Source organism: Acinonyx jubatus, chromosome D4, assembly GCF_027475565.1.
Source record: "Acinonyx jubatus isolate Ajub_Pintada_27869175 chromosome D4, VMU_Ajub_asm_v1.0, whole genome shotgun sequence".
NCBI classification, from domain to species: Eukaryota; Metazoa; Chordata; class Mammalia; order Carnivora; family Felidae; genus Acinonyx; species Acinonyx jubatus.
In genome coordinates, this window is record NC_069391.1 from 19,185,209 (window position 1) to 19,207,912 (window position 22,704).

At 41.8% G+C, this 22,704-nt stretch overlaps 1 protein-coding gene across 1 annotated transcript in view; it reads left to right on the top strand.

Moving 5' to 3' along the window:
* The first annotated feature begins 461 nt into the window (after window positions 1-461).
* TNC (tenascin C) overlaps window positions 462-22,704 on the top strand; it is a 121,287-nt gene continuing 99,044 nt past the window's right edge. The window contains exon 1 of the mRNA XM_053204719.1: window positions 462-581. The gene's annotated coding sequence lies outside the window, so the exon portion shown is untranslated. The remainder of the gene's footprint in view (window positions 582-22,704) is intronic.

Genomic DNA, 22,704 nt, shown 5'->3' on the forward strand with positions numbered 1-22,704 from the left:
TCAGTAGACTGTAGGCTTGCTTTGCACTTCTTCCTATATCCCACAACTAGTCTTTTAAGTGGAGCTGACTGAAGAACCAGAAGGGTTGTTTTGGTTTTTTGTTTTTAAAAAACACCTTCCTAGCATGTTGGGTAACTCAAATGCTGCTGCAGCTTCAGCTGACCCCTGCATTAGAGTAGACAGCCTCCGTCACACAACTCAAGTTTTCCAAGTCCCCTTTGGGGCCTCTGAGCAGACTCCATTTGTGTACCCAGGAAGTTTCTTGAGCCATTTCTTTTGCTAGAATTCCATGGTAAACATTCTTACAGATGATTTACCATCTGTCACAACACTCTGCAGCTCCCTTTCCAAAAGGAATTCCTACAGAATGAGGTCAATCACTTACTAATGATAACTTCCTTTTTTTTTTTTTTTCCGCTCTTTTTGGTCTTGCTTTTAGGATGCTGAGCAACTCCTTTGGCTACATCGATGGGTCTCTTTCAACAGCTGTGGGAGCAAAATGTTCTGGTACTGTATGACAGGAGCCTGGAGGAACTGAGGAGATGAAGCACAGGCTCTGGATCCACTGGGGGAAATGCCAAGTGAGTAGATCCGGTAACTGTGAAGTAGAGTTAATGAGAAGTTCTTAGATATGCTGCTAGAGGATTTGGAAATGGGTAACATGTGAAGGTATTTGTCTTTCCATAGACGTACTTCATTCATCAATGGCCCCATAATGTCAGGAATGATGTTACTTCTTATTATGCTTCATAAATGTTGGAAACCCTTTGAAGAATTGAGCTAAGCACACTGTGCATGGAACTCCTTACTTGGCACACTTCTAGCAGCTCCCTCTCCCAGCCATGTAGGAGGGCAGGCCAAGGGCCTTCGTGTAAACATCTCCCACTGCTCTCTTCAAGAGGAGCATGAGCGTCTCAGGGAACATCAGAATGTGTGCACAGGCATATGCTCATCCTCATGTGCTCTTGGTGCTGAGTTATGAATAAATTTAATAAATCACTTTATCTTTCATCTCATATAGTTAAGGCTTATGTATAATGGGTGCAGAGGTAAGGGTTGAATAGATTGAAATGAAGATTCTTGGCCAACCTAATTTAGGAAACTTCTGTTTCTATCTCTAGCAGATAATAATTTCCCTATGACTTCTGATCAAAATGATGTTTCACAAACAGCAACAGAAGAACTCAGTTTCATTCAGTCAGTCTTCCAGTCAGTCATTCAACAGACTTTTGCAGAGCCCCAAGAGAAACATAGGCTCTGATGCTGTATTACCTGAATTTCAACCCCAGCCTCTTGAGTAAGTTACTTAATGTCTCTGAGCCTCAGTTTTGTAAATTACAAAGTGGAGATAATAACAGAACCTATCTCCTTGTCCAGAATATTGAATCAATGATGTAAAGTAGTGCTTGACATTGAATAGGATCTCAACAGGTATTAGCTATTACTTCTGAGAGTAGCAGTGGTAGCCTAAGAATAGTAGTTGTAAAAACACAAAGGCAGCAGAGAACGTGATGTATCGGGGGCATTAGCTTTCTCATATGGTTGGAGGAAAGTGGGTCTGTGTGAGTTTGAATGGGTTTGGATGAGTAGAAGGCAAGAGGAGATTCATAGATGAATTTCAAATATCCTTAAAGTCCAGAGGAAAGAATACTGGAGAGGAAGTAAGAGGACTAGAATTCAAGCCCAAACTCTGACAGTTACACTTCATGTGATCACGTGTAGGTCACCTCACTTTTCTTGACCTTAGTGTTCTCACATATATAATGTGGGCTGTGCACTAAATGGGGAATGAGATGAGAACAGTGGTGCCAGGAGGGAGGAGCTGTCAAAGATGGACTCACAAGGTAGGGGTGGCCAGTAGGGAATGCTCTGCAGTACTCGATTGGCTGCTATTTTAGACCATCAGCTCCCAAGAAAGGGACTCTATCTGATTTACTATTATGTTCTTCATACTCAGCACCATGTCTAACATGGAGTAAATACTTAATGAGAATTTGTCAAATGATTGCTTGAATGAACAATTAATAAAGAACACAGTGTTTTGGAGAAAGTCCCTTTTATTTTTATTTTTTTAGGGTTTTTATTATTTCAGACGACCATTTCATCTCCAGATACTTCAAGTGCCTCTTTGGGGCTGGCTTTGTCCAAAACAAAATCTGTAGGGCTTTTTTCTAAGGAGTTTTCCAAAGATTCTCAGTTTCATGGAGCCAGACTGGGGACATATGTTTGGCATTTTATAGATGGAAGGGGGAAAAGGCAAATTCCGGAGTAGCACCAAGCTGAGCCCAAGTGATAAGAGAAATGGCTAGAGAAGGAACATTAAAAGAAACTTTTTGAAAATACTCATGAGTGCATAAATCATCCCATAGCAATGCTGTCCTGATTAGAAACCCAAAATAGAAAAAAAAATCATTTTCTTCTGTGCTAATATTTCATTATAACTGCCAGCTCAAAACCCCTGGGAGCCTGGAGTTTGTGGATCTTTGAGTTGGGAGCTGGAAGGACTGATCTCAGAGCATTACCTTACAGAGAGTTCTCAGGAAAAAAAACCCACAGCACTGAGTGTGGGCTTCCGGAACCCTTGTGGAGACCTCTCATTCCAGCACAGGGTTTCAAGGAGGAGACGGGGCTCCCCCAGGGGGCTGGCCAACAAAAGAAACAGTTAAAGCATAAAGTCATACCAGGCATGATGCCAATCCCCAAGTAGCCCTGGGGATCACTGGCTGAGGACCAGACTGTTAGGGGTCTGCCAATTGATCATTTATGCAGCACCCTCTGTGCCTATGACTGTACTTGGTCAACTGAGACCATAGTCCCTGCCCAATACTCAGTGGCACGGTGAGTAGAAAGAGGAGAGGCTCTATAGATATAAAGCTGTAGGTTCAAGTGTTGGTCCTACTGTTAAATATTGCTTACCCAACCTAAATCTCCAAATTCTTGTTGAAAGAAAGAAAAGAAAGAAAGAAAGAAAGAAAAGGAAAGATGGAGGGAGGGAGGAAGGAAGGAAGGAGAAAGGAAAGGAAGGGGAAGGAAAGGGAAAGAGAAAGAAAAAGAAAGGAAAAGAAAAGAAGAGAGAAATGCTGTTGTAAGAACTAAATGAAATCACATATTTAAAGCATGACTCCTTGCACACAATATAACTTTGTAGAATATTAGTGCCCTTCATTACAGTCTCTTACTGTTAACATAAGGATCTTTTAGAGTGCCCCTGTTACTCAGTGCAGAGGTCCCAAATTTGTGCAAATTCATATAAATTGGCCCTACTGTTGTCCCCAAACGAATATAAATTCAATAAGCACTTAAGGTGTTGGGGATTGCTCACTGTGGTGAGGGTAATGAGGGCTATCTGTTCTTCTTGAGCACATCATGTTCACCTGGCAATGTCTCTAATGACCGTATCCCTTATTGCTTGCAAAAGCCTGTAATATTTTTCAGTTTAAACTTTCAAAAGTCAGAATCCCAGTGGCCTAGAAGATAGGTTTTGGGTCAGCCAGGACTAAATGAAAACGTCAGTTCTACCAATTACCAGTTGTGTGGTTCTGGTAGTGTTATTTAATCTCAGAGTCAAATTCGTTAGCCATAAATGAAAATATTTATACCTCATGACATTTAAATATTAAATGGCATTGCATGCACAAAATTATGCAACACAGGAGGTACTCATTTGCTTTATTCATTCATTCACTCACTCATTCATTCAACAAAGATGTATCAAGCATTTTCAATGGGTCACATGGTACTCTGGGGACTGATGATACAATTGTGAACTAAATGATGCCTTGCCCTCCTGAGGCTTACTCTAGTAAGGGAGGCAATCAATAAAAAGATAAACAAATGATTTCTCTCAGCTGGAGTGAGCACTGTGGAAAGAAAGCAGAAGAGTAATAGGATGAACAGTGATAAGATGGTGATGCTAGAAATAAACACTAGATCCTTTCCCCTGTTGCTCACATAGTTCTTTTCCTTTTGAATCCCAAAGTCTCCCATCCTCTGACCACAGGCCTCCAGGAAAGATAAACAAGAGGTTATAGTCTGTTGAATGGAGTCATCTGACATCCTTTAAATAAAGTTGTAGACATCAACAGAAGAGTCCATGGTCAACAGGATGGACAGTTTGGGTGTTGCTTTGGAGACCCGTGGAGACTTGTAGCTATGCTGTCTCCGGGCTTGTCATGGTTGACACTACAGAGGCAATTCTTGGGGAATGACACTTCCCCCAAAGGAGTCAGTCCTCAATAATGCCATTTTTGTTGCAGCAGAACATCAGTGACCTTGTTCTGAGCCGGGTCCAAGCTGAAGGGAAAGAAGGGAACGGCCAGCTGTGAAAAGATCAATTTGTTTCCAATCCACTCTTTCTTACCGTCAGAGCAGCTGGCTCCCCACATTGGCTGGGTCTGTCAGGGACAGATGCCAAGTAGGGCACAGACTTAAGAAACACCCCCTGTTCCCACTGAAGCAGGAGCATTCAGCCTTTTGAGCAGAGTCTGTGGCATTCGCTGTCACCCATCTGTATTGCTTTGGGGAGACACGGGTGGGGGCAGCCAAGAGGGAGGCTTCAAGTCTAATTCAAAACTGTAACTATTCAAATCCTGTTCTTACCTTTGAAAATACCTAGTGTTGGTTGGATGTGAGGGAGCCAGCACTCCCATATACCATAGTTTGGAGTGTAAATTGATATCACCTTTTGAGAAGAGTAATAGGAGAAACCCATGTGACAAGATCTGTGAGAATTGAAAGCTTTGTTGCAGCCAGTCCACTTCTAGGAATTTATCCTTCAAATAAATTCTCAGAAATGCACCAAGATGAAATCACAGGGATGTTTACTGCAGCATTGTTTACACTGTCAAAAGTCTGGACTCAACTGAATGTGATGTTATAGCTAAAAAGAATGAGGCACATGGAGATTTATGTGGAAAGAGGTCCAAAAGGAGTTGTAAGGCAATACGCAATTCAGTATGTATGGTAAAATCCATTTGTTATATATGAAGTTAATCCCTCCATCAGTGTATAATCCTGTTGTACCTCTGCTTATACTTCTGTCTACTCCCACTCCAGTCCTACAATTTGATAATATTCATATGGTGAAAGGACTCATCTAGGGCACTGTGAGTGTGCAAGATGCTGGGAATGAGTGGAAACCTTCGGTAGATGTAACAGTAATAGGCCTCGCAAGCCTCTGTTAACTCCACTCTGCACCTCTGGGCCAGGGTGACGTAGGACCAGTAGCCAGGTGAGTAGAGTGTTGCTTTTATGGTTTTGATTTTTCCTGAGCTCCTTCTGGATGGGCATTAAGACCACCCAGCATTTTCAGCATCCTCATAATGGCTGACCTATTTCCTTCTTTCAGCAAATAGCCATAGAGAACGAATGTGAAAGGAACCTAAAAGCTCCCTAAAAGAAAGAACAGTTCATATTTGCACAATAAGATTTTCTCCCTTCCAGCTTGAAAATGTCCACTTTCCAGTTGCAAATATGATTAAATTCACAACAAGCACCGAACGATGAAGAAAAAATAATTCTTCCCATCCTGCCACTAATTAGCTGTGGAATTTTGATTGAGTTTCCTGCCCTCACTGGGCTTCAGCTCTCCCTGTGGTCCCTGTGCTATGCCAGGCATGGCTTATACAGAGCACCTGTGCAACTTCTCTCCCACTTCCACTGACAGGCGTGACCAATCAGTCATAGCATTCTCTCCTATAGATGATTCCTCTGAATCCTTCTTGATGTAGAACTCCAAGCAGTCACTAAGGATTAATCCAAGCCAGTATAGAAGATAACACTTCATGGGGTGCCTGGGTGGCTCATTAGGTTAAAAGTCTGACTCTTGATATCAGCTCAGGTCATGATCTCACAGTTCATCAGGCTCTGCGCTGACAGCGTGGAGCCTGCTTGGGATTCTCTCTCCCTCTCTCTCTACCCCTCCCCTGCCCTCTCTCTCTTTCAAAAATAAAAATAAATAAATAGACATTAAAAAGAAGATAATGCTTCATTGCCTTCTCCAGACTAGATGATCTCTAAACTTTATTCCAGATTTAACATTCTGTTTCCATAATTCAAGGATTCATTTGAATCCAAGCTCATTCATGAAGCCAACCCAGATTGCAGAAACACAAGTTAGTTTTTCCCACTTCTGAATTATAGAATCGGGTCCATATAAGTCAATATGAACTTGACTTCTGGCTGCTTTGCACTGTTATCTTATTACTACCTGTACAATCATGCTGCCTCTCTGGGAAGTCTTAATTTAATTACAGAAATGATATAATTCATATCACAATGTTCAAACTCCAGTACACTGTACCCACAGAGGTACTCAAGGATTTTCTAAGGGCTCCAGTTGGCAGATAGATTTAAGGGAATTTTTAGGTTCTCAAATTTGATTTGTACTCTTTCTCAAGAAACTGAAGATAAGGAGTCTCTTTTCATAAATGCCATTCACTCACTTTACAAAAGGAAGCCATACCTCTCACTCATCTTGAGTTGCCTTGGGGTATAAAAATCTCTAGGAGACCAACAAAAGTACAATTCAAAGTTCTGTTGAATGACTGATGATCTAGTAGCAAATTATTTTTCAAGTCATATGACTTCCAATGCTTTGTTCACAAAACTAAAGGGGGACCTAATTAAAATGTCAGTTGAAAAATTATTAAAAATGCTTTCTGATGATTATTCCTATGGGATTTTTGGCATACAACCTGGTAGAAGGTTATAACACTGCTATAACAAAAGTTCTTCTTATCTATTCATTTCTGTGAATGGGTTTCTCAGTGCTTACAACCAAAAAAAAAAAAAAAAAAAAAAACGACAAGAAAACTTAGAATGGAATTCATATAATACCATCTCAGGTTAGCAATAATGAATATTCCTTAACAGATATATGATCTAATTGAAGAAAATTCATCTTATTCAGAAAGCATCTCCAATAAAACTTTGTTTCCTGTCATAAATATTTATCAAAATCTTATTTTTTTAAATTTTTAAATTAATTATATTATTGAGAGAAAGAGTGAGAGAGAGAGATGAGCAGAGGAGGGGCTGAGAGAGGGAGAGAGATAATCTTAAGCAGGCACCCACCCCACTGCCAGACACAGCCTGACGTGGGGCTCGAACTCACAAACCATGAGACATGACCTGAGTCAAAATCAGGAATCAGATGCTTAATCAACTGAGCCACTCAGGTGCTCCTATCAAAATTTCATTAAGTGTATAGTGGAGTTGTCAACTTAGTACTTCTAATAATTGTTACAATAATTCACTCCAGAAGAAATTGTCTTGTGCTAGAAACTTAACACTTACCGAACATTAAAGAAATTTTAATATCAATTTATGTACATGTTTTGTTTTAGAGGAATAGGATAACATGATCAAGGGAAGACTTTTAAATATAAGATATACCACATTATGATAAACTGTGGAGGAAATTGAATGGAAATACACATTTAAGGAGAAAAGGGAACTATGTAAGTTTTCAGCTATTAAGAAAGATCTTATTCATATATTTCTTAATGGATAAATGATATCAAATCACAACAGAACTTTGGTTTTATCAAATCTATTTAAAAGAGTTTTATTTTTAAATGATATGTATTTAACATACTTGAAGTTGTGTCCTTTGCAACTATTTAAACGTACCATAAAAGCATTTGTCAACTTGAAAGGTACATGGTTTTCCAAGATTATTTTAGAGGGTAAAAAGCAAATTATTGAAAACTACTGTATTTTGCCACAGTAAATTCTCTTCAATAATTATATTAGGGCAGATCAAATGGTAGGTGTTCAAAAGGACACTATTTACTGATAAACCGATCTGTATAAAAGAGGTAAAGATGACACATTTTCTAAGTATAAATGTTTCCTGTCAAGTTAGGCTGAGATTGGAGTGTCAACCCCAGTCTAGTGTTCCTACCCGTGAACCTATGCTACCCTTTGTAACTGGGTGCCCTATCTTGCCTTAGGAAATTGAAAGATTTTTAAACCCTGGTTTTTTGCTGAGAGGTTAAAAAAAATAATCTCTTTAATTACAGAATATAACGCTGGTGCCTTGGAATCAATGCCTTATCTGGAGAACACAAGCAAAACAATAAATATTTTAAAATCATTTTGTAGGATGCCCTTTCCTTCTTTGGTCAATTCCAGATGTTCTCCTTTCTGGGAAGACTGTTGAACTGGGATGAAGGCAAGTTAAGGAGATGACAGGAGGGGAAAAAATGCATGTTGTCTATCTACTGTTGCTTCAGTTTTAAGCAGTTTTAATTATCCATTGAATCATTCAGTAAGCCTTACCTAGACACTCAGTCTGCACCAACTTCTGGGTTAGGATCTGGAACTTCCAAGGCTAAGAAGATTCAGAAACTCTGAAGAACTCAGAGTTTACTAAAGGAAAGATAAACTCATGGAAAATAATTAAGATACTCCGTAGTAAGCATTATATGAGAAGAACCATGAAGACTCTAGGGATCAGAGAAGGGTGGATAGAGTGATCCTACAAAAGGTGATGATACTTGAGCAAGTTTTAAGTAGGTGAAAAGTTAAGGGCAGTTCCAGCAGGAGGTACAGCACATACTTTAACATGAAAAGAAAGCTTAGCCCAGCACTGGATCTCTCAATTCCATTTTCTCCCTCAAAAAAAAAAAAAAAAGAGAGAGAGAGAGAGAAGGGCTCTGAATCCATGGCCTTTAGTGCATCCAGTAAATGTTTTACCCTAATAGGAGGAGGGAATGTACCAAGAAGATAGCTACTCATTTGTTTTATCAGTGTTTCTCAGGTACTTCCACCCTTACAGATGGTTCTACACACTTTTTTTGTTTTACAGTAAATTTGTCAAGTGGGAACTATGATTCTCACCTTATAATGTATACACTGAGTCACAGGTAGGCTAAGTAACTTGCCCAAGGTGACACCACAGTAAGAATTTGACTGTTTGCAAACCCAGGCAGCCTGGCTTACATGCACTATGTTACTATTCTGGACTGTGAGAAGAAAGCATATCAAACCAGTGAGGAGAGCCCCTCTAGAGATGATTTTGGCCTACCTTTGGCTCCTTTCCAAGTGAGAGGTTTCTACAAATATGTGCTCACAGGCCATGTCTAGAGATGAATGGAACATGGGCAGTATGTCCTGCTGAGGCCAAGGTGACAAAGGAGTCTTATCATTGTTATTGCCTCTATTCCTGAGCTGAAACTTCCAGGTTCAAATGGTCATCATCCTCTTCTTCTCCTAGTCTCACTTCGGTAAACAGCATCAGCATCCACTGGGCACCCCCCTTCAGGATGCTGCTTCTCTCTATTTAATTACCCACATCTGCTCAGTCACCAAACTCTGGCAAGCTTGTCTTTAATGTCACTAAAACCTGCCACTTTACTCCATCCCCACAGCTCCAACCCTGGCCCAAACCACCATCATCTCTTGCTTAAATGACTATGACAGCCCCTCAGTGGTCTCCCTGACTCCCATTTTCCTTCTTCCTAACTTCACTTCAAACTTCAACCACGATGATATTTCTAAGGCATGAATCTATCCTTGTCACTGCCTTATTGCTGTCCCAGAATGGCCTTCCATCACCTAGCTGGTGGAGAGATTGAAATCCTTCACATGGCTTTCAAGGCCTGCATGAGAACCTACCAACCTTGCTCTTCTCACAAGCCCACCCCCTGTGCTCCCTCTGCCACCCCACCAGCATTTCTAGAATGCAGGATGCCGTTTCTCAGCTCCACATTCTGAACGGGCAGATCCCTCTGTCTCTCTCCAACTCCCTTCCTTCTTCCCTCTCCTCTGTAACTCTAAATCATGTCTGAGACTCTGTTCAGGTGTAAACCTCTCTTGCAAGCTTTCCCCACCTCCACCCATGTAGATCTTCTGCTCACCCTATCACGGCACTCATCACATTGGATTACAATTGTCACTTTACTTGTCTCCTCCCTGGGCTCTAAGCCTTTTCAGGGCAAGCCCTGTGGTTCATCTAAATTCCTCACTGCCCAGAGCAATGCTAAATATAGAGCAAGTGATAAATATATATGTATTAAATAAATATCCTCATATCATCTTCACCTTGTAATGGACACTATATGTTCTCATAATAGATACTGTGTTTGCAAACAGAGTGATCAAAGAAGTTAAATGAGCTTGAACTTTGTCATTAACTCATTAGGGCCACCCCCAGCCTTCCTCTCCTGGGGTTAGTAAAGATGGCTTCATCATCTCCGTGAGACCGTGTTCCCTTAGCAGGAGAACCAACTCATCCAGTTAATTGAAAACAGAGGCTAACAAATGCTTTCTCTACAATTTTAAAAGTCTGAGCAGACCTTCTGACTGTGGATGAGAACATAATGGATTTTTCACACCTGCTTTTCCAAAAACAGAAAAGCTCTGCAAAAGAAGAGCTCTTGTAACATTTCCTTTTTTGGGGGAAATTTTCCAATTCTGTGGGCCCTAGACTACTGAGTGGAAACCACCTCCTCACTTTTGCCTCCTTCCCAACACACACACACACACACACACACACACACACACACACACAAGCAAGTTTTTAAAGACTTCCTTTAATCAGGGATTGACCCAAGGAAAGGTTGTGTTTCATAAGCTCTTTCAAGGGAAAGGCACATTGGGGCTTGCCAAAGGTCAAGAAAGAAGTTCTGAAAAAGGGTAGGACACAGGGTGGCCCACATGCCCTAGCTCTTTCCATGCGGTGACACATAACTATTTGGGAGGAGTTTTGAAAATCTGATCCTAAAATATATCACCACATCAGTGAGAATTCTTTGTATCATGATGAAGCACAGAACAATACACATCCTATGGTAAGTGCCTGTGGCAGAAGCCCAGGATTTAGTGCTCGGACTCCCTGGTTACGCTACTATTGAGCTTTGCTAGTATTTGTTTTCTAATATAAAACAAACCTTGGATGGATATTGCATTACTTGGGAAGGGAAAAGAAGAATCCCAAGGATATTTGTTCCTACCACTTTCAGGAACTATCATGCCATAGTGGTGGAGCATGCAGAGTGAGATGAGACCTACATTTGTTTTTATTTTTATTTTTATTTATTTATTTTTTTTGAGAGAGAGAGAGAAAGAATGTGAGCGGGGAGAGGGGCAAAAGGAGAGAGAGAGAGGGAGAGAGAGAGAGAGAGGGAGGAAGAGAATGAATGAATGAATCTTAAGCAGACTCCATGCTGAGCATGGAGCCTGATGCAGGGCTTGATCCCACAACAGTGAGATCATGACCTGAGCTGAAATCAAGAGTCAGACACTCAACTGACTGAGTCACCCAGGCGCTCCTATTTTTAAACACTCCAGGGCTTAACATCTAGGAACCCCATGCACTCACTCTTAATATGGAACTAGTAGCATCTGCCCACAGTCAATTTGAGAAGATTCCATAAAAAAATGTGTAAAACAATTATCCCAGTGCCTGGCACACGCAGGCTCATAATAAATGTTACCTTATTCTGTAATCTCATGAGACAGACACATATGGAAACAATTATTTAAGATCCTGGCAAAGTGAGTAATCAAGGAACAAGATACAAGTAAAATATAGAGACACATTCTGAGCAGAATATCGACGAATGACTTACAGAGCAGGTGGCATTTGAGCTGAGTGTTGGAAGATGAAATGGCATTTTAGATAAGATGAGAAAGCTGTCTTCCCAGAAGTCTGTGTAACTGAAGCACCTCATTTGAGTGAGGAAAGAAGACATTTCCTGGCTCAGCTAGTTACTATTGTGTCATTTGTTAACATTATCAAATCTTTTCCATGTGTTTCTGCTTCCTATCCAGCAATAGATTACAAACGAGAAACTGAAACTCTAGTTCCCAGCGCATCCTCATAATTTGTCTCTTTCATGAATACCGATGGCCACAGGGTGTTAAGGCACTGTAGAGTGATGATATAGTGACTCAGTCTTCTTCTCTGGAGACCAGAAACAGTTATCAGTCCCCTGGGGATGAAGGAAGGGAAGACATCATTTTATTAGAGAGTCCTTAGGAAAACCAAGAGTGGTACCCAAGGGGGCAGAGAATCAGTGCCCTCTCTGGCACACGTAATTCCTGTAAGAGGCTAGAATGTGTAGCAGAGGTTGTATGTGGACTACAGCTGCAAGGACACGTGACTAGAGGAAGTCCCTAGCCTAGTGACATGCATTTGGGTGTGTTGGTGGTGCCTAAGTCACTACGGACAAGCAGCAAGTTCTCACCAGGACAAGCCATGGGCAGTTCCATTGTGTTCCATGAAACTCCCTATTCCCAAGTGGACATTTTCACTTCCAGAAGGTCAGAAAAGCTTCCTCCTCAGGTGCCCACAGTACTCATCATGATCTAGTGCAGCCATATCTCTCCCTTATGGGCCCTGTATTCATCCCTCCTGAACTACTTGCTGTTCCTGAATGTTCTTCCATGCCTCCTTGCCTTTGCACATGTTATGTCTTCTACCAGAACATTATTTCCAAACTGCTTTGCTCTGAAGATGTTTTAAGACTCAGCGTAGAGATAAACCAGCTAATCCTCTGTCCAGCCTAGGTTAGATGATCCTCATCTAGGTTGTTCCTACCTCTGCCACAGGACTCATTCTGCTGGATTGTAACAACCCCATTCCTCATCTTTTCCACACTTGAGTATCAGCTCCTCGAGAGCAGGGACTGGATATTTAGGTCCCCGCTGCCTAGCATTGTACATAGTATGCTCAAACGAATGTTTGTGGAATGAGTCAATGAGTTAATTACAAAGTGTACATTCCTATGGAACAAAGATAAGAGGGCCCCACTAATCCTTCTTCCGAAAGAGTTCTATTTTCATCCTATAAATTGGTCCAAACCCCAGGGGAGGATTGCTCACTACCTTGTCCCTGTTGCCACCTAGGAGGGAGGTCCATACATAGAAAGAATTAGTAATCAACCGAAGGGTGAGATCTGAGGGGTGTGGCCAGATCTGTTACCTACCAAAATTTCTTCTATATCCTGGACCATCTCTTCCAAATTCAAGAACAAGTTCATTGATCCCCACTGTGGCAGGGACTGTATAGCTCTTCATAAAATTTGTTTCCCTCACTTTGTCACTTAGAGGCTTTTGTCACTTAGTATCTCTGTGCCCTTGGGTCACCCAGCTTCACTTGCCCTGTAACAGCTCTCAAGTGGAGATGGTAATCTACACATCACTGTTTCAGAGTTAACATGAAGTAATAGTTGTTAAACACATAACCTAGTATAGGGAATATTTTAATCACTTAATATTAGCACCCATTTTACTCTTTCCTGTGAAATACAAACTCCTTCAAGATTTCTATAATTTATGTGTTTCTTTTTTAAAAATTACAGACAACTTAGCACCTGGTGTGATAAGCACAAGAAATACACACAGAGAAACACCCAGTCCCTGCCTTCAAAAAAGGATTCCAGCATCCTTTGCCTCTTTTCTCTTTCTCACCTTTCTCCCTTTTGATAGATAGACCTGCAGACAGACCCCTCTCCTTGCTCATCTTGGGATGCCTTTGGCTTTGGAAGGTCAAAGGCCAGCCCAGAGAGCACCAGGCAACTGTGGGTCTCTCAGAGCCAAAGCTGCTGTGGATGTAATCCGATCTGACCACAGAGAATGTGACTAAGCGAAACCCCATCTGCTGTGAGGCTTCCCACATTCCCAGGAGGGACCAGAGCAGGATATGAGGCGGTGGTGACTGCGAGGTGAGGGGTCTGTGCGGAAATGGTGAGATCCCCCACGTGTACTGTGTCTCACCGCAGGCCTGTGTGGGTCTCCCCCCAGCATGACATCATCCTGGAGTTCACTCAGGACTCCGGTCTCTTGCACACTGTTCCCTTCATGGAGGCAAGGATTTGGGATGAGTGTGAGTGTGTGTGTGTGTGTGTGTGTGTGTGTGTACACGCGCTTGCGAGCTAGAGGGTATAAACCAGGGTTCCTCAGTCTCAGCATTCATGATATATTTGTACTGCCTACATCTTTGGAAGTTGGGGGGACATCTCATGCATAGCAGGATGGTCAACAGCACCCCTGGCCTCTATCCACTAGCTTCCAATAGCGCTCCCACCCAAGTTGTGACAGTCAAAAATATCTGCAGTCAGGGGCGCCTGGGTGGCTCAGTCGGTTTGGCGTCTGACTTCGCCTCAGGTCATGATCTCGTGGTCCGTGAGTTCGAGCCCCGCGTCAGGCTCTGTGCTGACAGCTCGGACCCTGGAGCCTGCTTCTGATTCTGTGTCTCCCTCTCTCTCTGCCCATCCCTTGTTCACGCTCTGTCTCTGTCTCTCAAAAATAAATAAATGTATAAAAAAAAAATCTGCAGTCATTTCCAAATGCCCCCTGGGGAGGAAAATCCCTTCCTACCTAGTTCAGAATCACTGGCACAAACCAAAGAGTGAAACAAATCAGACCCCTTTTTATTAAAGGCAGGGGAAAGAATTCAGGAGGTAACTAAACTACAGTAAGTCCCCAGCTCCTTATCTAGTTTTAGAAATGAAACAAAAGCTGCTAAGGAAGCTTTATTCGATAGTTCAGATGACATTTATTCAATAAAGAGAAAAATCTAGAAGCAATAATAACTACCGACTCATTAGCACTTTCTATGTCCTAAACATGGTACTAAGTGCTTTATCTCACTGGCTTTTAACGACAGCCCCGAATGTCACTGTTCTTATCCCCATTTCATGAATGAAAACACTGAGGCCCAGGGAGGTGACCAGTCGTGCCCAGGAGAATGAAGCTCAAAAGTCATAGAGCTGGGATTTGAACCCAGGTCTGCATGATTTAAAGTCCCAACTCAGAGCCATTGGGTAATCTTAGTGCATTATTTTGAAGTCTGTATGCAACATCATAAAAATTTCAAACTCTGTGATTTAAACCAGTGAGTATTTTATGAGAACTTCAACATTCAGCATCAGCCTAGACAGAAGTGGGTGGATTTGAGTGGAAGAATCAGACTTCCTATGCTCTTACTTAAACAAGACTAAACAACCCACATTTATGTATCAGCACGAGATAGCACATAATTCACCCCTAAGTCAGTGGTACCTGTTAAAGGCACATAAAGCAAATAGTATGCTGAAGAGAAAGAGTACATTTCAATGACTGTCTTTCTAATATTCTGTCCCTGGATGCGGTGGCTCGCGTACCACGAGGCTCCTCAGTGATGATGTGGAGCTGAAAGTTTGTACTTGGCCTTGGACAGTGCTGGGATCTAATTCCAGCTCTGACAGTTACCAGCTGTGTGGATTTGGGCAAAGCAGTTTACAATGGGGAGCCTCAGCTAACTCCTCAGCAAAGTAGAGATTAAAATACTCAGCTCTCGTTCCAGTTAGATGGGCACATTTCAGAGTTCGTTTGCCTTGGTAATTCTTCAAGGGCAGGATAGTGGTGATAAGCAGGGACTCTGGGGGCCACATGAACTGGATGGAGTCCTGGTTCTGCCATTTGTCAGCACAGCCTTAGACAAGTTATCTCACCTCTCTGAGTTCCTAAGCGGTTTCCTTAACTGTACAGTGGAAATAATGATAGTAACACCTCTCTGATAGGTTATGAGGATTAAGTGAGTTACCATCTGTAATGCACTCAAGTCCATAGTACAAAATACATATTATAGAAATATGTTTTATTTTTTAAAATATTTTTAATGTTTGTTTTTGAGAGAGTGTGAGCAGGGGAGAGGCAGATAGAGAAGGAGATACAGAATCCGAAGCAGGCTCCAGGCTCCCAGCTGTCAGAACAGAGCCCGATGCAGGACTCGAACTCAGGGACCAGGAGATCATGACCTGAGCCAAAGTCAGACGCCCAACCGACTGAGCCACCCAGGTGCCCCTATAAATACGTTTTAAATGAGTAAAGTGAAAACTCACATCCCCTTTGTGTAAGTTGCAAAGAAAGCCCGTGTCATTAATGAAGAAAAGTAGTTTATGTTATTTATTTTTATAAATAGCAAGGCATTTTTAAATATCTTAGTATTTTCTGGAGAAATTAGTCTTGTGTACAGAATGATTAGATTATTTTTTAAAAATAGAAGTTTTAAAAAATACCCCTCCGGACTGAACTAAGTCCAGGAAATGAGAACTCATGTAGAGCACCTCACAGCACTGGGTTCTTGTTGTATCACACTCCATCACTGTTTTGTTTGTAATTATATATTTTTTGTGTATTTATGTGTTGAATGGCCATCTTCCCCACGAATCAGAAAGTTCAATGAGAGTGGGAACTGCACCTTTTATTCTCTGCCTGCCTAGCACCTGACTTAGTGTGTGGCACATAACAGATACTCATTTAAAATATGCCAGCTACATAGAGAACATTAATGTACTCTTTCTCCCTGCATTTTCTTGTAAGGTAATGAATCTCCTGATACTGGAAGCATTCAAGCAATGGAAAAACTTAGGTTCTCTATACCTCTGCATCCCTATCATAGCCTCTCACGGTGACTTTCACAGCAACACTTATTTTTTTTAAATTTTTTTTAACGTTTATTTATTTTTGAGACAGAAAGAGACAGAGCATGAACGGGGGAGGGACAGAGAGAGAGGGAGACACAGAATCGGAAGCAGGCTCCAGGCTCTGGGCCATCAGCCCAGAGCCCGACGCGGGGCTCGAACTCACAGACCGCAAGATCGTGACCTGAGCTGAAGTCGGACGCTTAACCGACTGAGCCACCCAGGTGCCCCACACAGCACCACATATTACATTGTTCTGCAATTACCTGTTTCTGTGTCTGTCTTTTCCCACAGGGCTATAAACACCTGCAGTACTGGATGGGTCACCTTTTAATCCTTGTGACAAGGTCCCATTACCTGTACCCAAGGTGTGATACATGTCTGAGTCCAATAGATAAAATTTGTAAAAGCAACATCCAACAGTCAGGAACAAAAGATAGCAGCCCTTATTTTTATTGCTACAGAAAATCGTAGGCAATCAATAATTCTGTATTCAATTGGCTGCTTTTATCAGGAAAAAATGTGAGCCAGATTTTTCACATCCAAGCTTGTGCTTCAAAGATAATTAGATTCAACCATTCATAAAACAAATATCTATAGAGTGCTTACTATGTGCCAGCCACTGTTCAAGGTGCTGGTTAAATCTTGCTGGGTCATTTGAGACCTAGAGAATGATTTTGCCATTGGGCATTTTTCTCAGCTACCCAAAGGAAACCAGATGTTCCTACTGCATTGCTAGGGTTAGAGAGAGCAAAAGGACTTAGAAGTCTTGGAGACAAACTCTCCATTCTCTAACCTCCACACCTTTGGAGAAGGGAACACTTGATACACAAAGGAAACAGTTAATTAAGCCACAGATACTTCATAGCCAGAGGGTTTAGCCTCCAAAGCAGGTGCCTGGTCATTGGGAAGTCTGGCAGACTTACAGGTCTCATCCCTCCGACCATGATACAACTCCCCTGAAAAGCAACTTCCTTTGTTACTTCTCTTTGATTGTTCTCAATGGGAAGGAAGAAGGAAGTTGGTATTTTCTTTCTTTTTTTTTTTTTTAAACATTTATTATTGAGAGACAGAGAGAGACAGAGCATGAGCATGGGAGGGGCAGAGAGAGGAGGAGACAGAATCCAAAGCAGGATCCAGGCTCTGAGCTGTCAGCACAGAGCCCGACGCGGGCTTGAACTCACAAACCACGAGATCATGACCTGAGCCGAAGTCGGATGCTTAACTGACTGAGCCACCCAGGTGCCTCAGAAGTTGGCATTTTCTATGGCTGGGCATAAGCTGGTAGCTTTATGTCTATAGTCCTGTAGTAGATACAATACTCTGCAATATTGGACCATAGGAAACATCTCATTTCCTTATTTCTCCTCATTTCTCTCAACTCTACCTTTCTGCTCTATGTCCTCACTCAAGTAACTGGTAAAATTAAAAATAATAATAATAAAAAAATAATAATAATGAAATAAAAGTCACAAAGTATCTGGTACAATTTGATCTCAACTCTGGTGGGGAGTTGTTCCTGGTTTCTTCAGCAGTCCAAGGGTCTTACAAGTCCCAGAACATCTGGGAATCACTGCATGCCTCATTCGACTCTGGCCATGGCAGATTTTGTTCAAGCCTGCATTCCTAGAAGTGAGTGGCTCTGCTTGTTGCATATGCAACTGTGGTGCTGGGATCTCAGCAAGACCTAAGTTCACTAGTTGAACTAATATGTAAGTGCCATCTTTGTAGGTCAAATGTAGTCGAATACCAGCAGTTTCCCATAAATCATCTGTTAGATTATGCAAACAAGATTGCAACTTGTTGAAGAGCCAAAGTACTTCCGCTTCCCTTAAAAGCATCCATTCACCACTGATTTGTGCTCATTAAACCAGGCTCCCAGAAGATCTCTCATTGGCAACACCATACTAGCTTAGACGAGCTACTGGCAAAATATACTTCAAAGTAATCACCCCTCCACTGGTCTTCTACAGTGCAGCTGTCCCACTGATTCATTCTGGCTCCCACCCTCTCCTGCCCATGGGGATTATCAAGGCTTCACTATAACTTCCTTATAAAGTATGTTCAAGGAGGAAGTCTTCTATCATCTGTCTCAAACAGTGAGTCATGTATCTATACTTACTGTAGAGCACTCCCTGTGTACCATCCTTCTGCAAGTCAGGTCCAATCCTGGCCTGGGCAGGTGTTCCAAAGAATTTACAAAGCCTTTGAACTTCCCCTACAGAGGCCATTCTCTGAGACAGTGCCTGAAAGATTGGCTTGGCATCTCATTGTGGGACTCCTTCAGTCCCCAGATACGATAGCTCCATCTGATGAGGTCACTGAATGAAATGGACACCTGAGGGAAGCAAAAGAGAGAGGACTTGCAGATTGTTCATGGGAGCAAGGGGGAAGAGCGGTGCCTGGCGAGTGTCCCCTTACCCTTCTCAGTCACCTTCTATCTTTTCTTTCTAAGTCTACTTAGAAACTCTGCGTGAAGGATTTTCTAAGATATGAACTCTTCCAGTTTCTGTGAGTCTTACAGAAATCTAGACAAGTCGCTTCCTCCATGTGAAACATTGCTCCAAGAATAAGCAGAGTTGGATTTTAGCCTCAGCTGACCACAATTCACAATGTGTGGGCAAAGCAGGCCACTGCTCTGAGCCTCCTTTTCTTATCTCTCCCTTCAGCACAATGATCTCTTAGCTCTTTGGACTTGACAAAGTATGCTGCGGATGGGTTTTCAGAGTTATAGATGAGCAGCTACCCAGATAAGCCTGACACTTATTAGGGTCAGGCTGACTCTGGAATGATAAGGATGTAATGTTTAATTCCAGTTTTACCCCTGTCTCTGGGCTAAATCACTCAACACTGCAAAACTCCCACATCAAGAGGCCACTTCAAAACTGTCAGCCTCATGGGGGAGGTTGAGCTCCCTCCAATTTCCATTTCTTTCCCTGTCTTCCAGACAGTGCCTAAAAAGTCATATTAAAAGAGGTGCAGTAAGAAGATATTTAAAAAATGCAGTGGGATAGAATTATCATTTTTAAGGTTCTGCTGTGCACAGGCAGAGATATTACCCCATTGAGTCCTTGTATTAGTTACCTGTGGCTGCTGTAACAAATCAGCACCAATATAGTGGCTTAAAAGAACAAAAATTTATTCTCCTACAGTTTTGGAGAACAGAGTCTAAAATGAGTTTTATTGGGCTAAAATCAAGTTGTCCACAGGGCTGGTTCTTTGTGGAGGCTCCAAGGGAGAATCTTGTTCCTTGCTTCTTCCAACTTCTAGTAGCAGCCAGTATTCCTTGGCATGTGACCACATCACTTCAATCTCTGCTCCCTAATCACACTGCCCTCTCCTCTCCTGCTGTCAAATCTCCTTCTGCATCCCTCTTATAAGGTCACTTGTGATTGTATCCAAGATAATCTCCTTATGGCACAAACCTTAATTTAACCACATCTGTGAAGTCCCTTTTGCTATATAAGGTAACATTTATAGGTTCTGGGGAATTAGGTCATGGCTATCTTGGGGGGGCCACTAATCAGCCTACCATAGTCCTCCTGTCAACTCTATGAAGTATGTATTATCACCCCCATTTTACAGACAGTGACACAGATGGGGTTCACAGCAGAGAAGGAATTTGAAATGCTTCACACATGAATAAATGACAGAACTGGGATTAAACCCACATCTGTCCAGTTTCAAATGATGGGTTTCTTCTGTTATACCCCTGTACCTCCTAAAACTGATAAAATAATACCCCATATATATGGTTTCCAAAGTGGAAACCAAGGATCCCAGTATTTCACTTGGGGAGACCTTCTGTCAAACCATGTATTGGTTATATGACTTTAAACAAGCCTCTTGACCTCTCCTAACCTCAGTTCCCCAATCTGTAATATGGGTGTAACCTAGATGTGAAAACAGAAGTAACATTAATGCTTTGTAATGTTATTAGCAAATATAAATGGGTATATTTCCCACCACCCCTGCTGTCAGAAAGCTGAGGCATAGGGAAGGAATAGAGGTAAGACTGCCCAGTCAGGATAAAGGCCAGCTCATGGGTGCTCCCCAAGGAGAAGAGTGATTCCACACCTCTGTGATACTAGTCCACCAACCTCTAGGTCCTGCTAAGGGAACTTCCAGCTTTGAGGCAAGTGATACCATCCACCTGACTCCAAATAGGGGAGAATTCTACAGCGTCACTGAGGAAACAATAATATGCAAAGACTCAGAAAGCAATGACAGAACAGGGACCTTAATGCCCACTACAGAAGGGATAGGTAAATGTAGTTCCACTTTTCAAAAGAAGCTAACACTATTTCTCTCAGATAAATAATCTCTAAAACCAATATCAAATATCCCTTCAGGAAAATACCCAGTGAGCTTGTGTGTGTGTGTGTGTGTGCGTGCGTGTGTTGCATGAGCATAACAGGATGGAGGGGAAATCTATGTAGGCTGTTTGAGTAAATAGAGTAACCAGAGCACTCACTTTGATCAACCTGGAAATCTCAAGGTGTATCTCAATCTCTGTATGTTCTTTCTGTTAAAGAACTGTTTATTTCTGTTAAATACTGTTTATTTCATTACCTTTCTAGAACATGGCTCTGAGGTGATGATAAAGAGAGAAAATAAAGGCCCAGAGTAGAATAAGTGACTTGTCTATAATAGCCAATGACCACCATTTGGAGATTATTTAGAGTGTAGCAAGATAAACATTTGACTAAGTATATTTCCTTAAATCCTGAGAACAATTCTGAGAAGTATCAGTTACTATTGTACCTATTTTACAAATGAAAGACCTATAACACATAAGTTAAGTAATATGCCCAAGATCCTACTTCTTTTCATAGCTAGTTAGTGGTTGAATTAGGATGGGAACCAAATGCATGCCAGATACTTTCACAATTCCAGCATTAGCACAGATGAGTATGAATTTTCCCCTCCACCCTGCTGCTAGATCACCCAGAGACACTTAACCACTTGCCTCATTTATTCACAGACTCCATAGTCACAGTGGTCCACCTGAGTCCAAGCATGCCATCTTTGCCTTTGGGTAATTGTTAACTTAAATACATAAGGAAGCACCCCCAATAATAGGAAGTTGGGGATGGAGTTTACAGGCTGAGTTTGGATCTTTTTCTTGCTGCCATTTATTATTCCTGTGTCTGGCACAATATACCTAACATCTCTGTACCTCCTAATCCTTATCTTCAAAAGGGGAATAATGGCAGTACCTACCCAATAGGTTAATTGTAAACATCACAGAACTAAATACATGCTTAACTACTTACAAAGTGTCTACATAACGGTGACTATCTATCTATCTATCTATCTATCTATCTATTTATTTATTTATTTATGGCAAGCTGGGAGAATGGGAGACAGAGAGAGAGAGAGAATCCCAAGCAAGCTCTACACTGAGAGCAGAGCCTGATGTGGGGCCTGATCTCACAACCTCAAGATCATGACCTGAGCTGAAATCAACAGTTGTACACTTAACTGACTGAGCCATCCAGGTTCCCTAATGGGGACTACTCAATAAATGTGAGCTACCATTATCTATCATTGTCCACAAACAAAATCTAAGAAAAACCAAGGAGATAAAAGGAAAAGGGACAAGTTAAACTTCCTCACAAGTATCTCACTCAGCTGTGGCAAATCAGTCAAGATATTTGATCTGCATTAACTTCAAAGCTGTGTATTCCCTCTGTGACCTGCATTAAACCCCAAGACGGTTTGACTCACTTGTATCTGTCACCGCAGCCTGAGCTCAGACCAGAAAACATACCCCAAACCACTTCCCCAGCCATCTGTAGGGAATCCACAACTCCAGACTTTGCAAAGGGCCAATGCTAATCTTTTGAATCCTCCCTCTTCCCCTTGTGCCTCCAGCTGAGAAGCTGTTTTTAGAAAGTGTTAGAAGACAAGACTGGGCCAGGTGGCTTCAACTCCTTTCTCTCCTGCTAACCCTGAAAAAATAATTTAGATAGAACCTGGGACTCATGCTTCCATAAGTACAATACAGCCATGCAAAGTGTAAGCTTTTGATGGGATTTTAGGTGGAAAAATCATTCATCATCCCCCAAATCTGCCTAAGTCATCACAGTTTCTCTTCCACTTCCTTAATCTTTAAACCAATACTAGGAGGTACTCAGGGTAGGAATTTTTATCCATCTCACTAATGAGGAATCAGAGTTTCGAAGAATGGACATGATTTCTTTGAGGTAAGTCACCTTGTAAATGGTCATGTTGATTAAACCCCAAACTGCCAGTCTTAATGCCTTTTCCATCATCTAGCCAATCA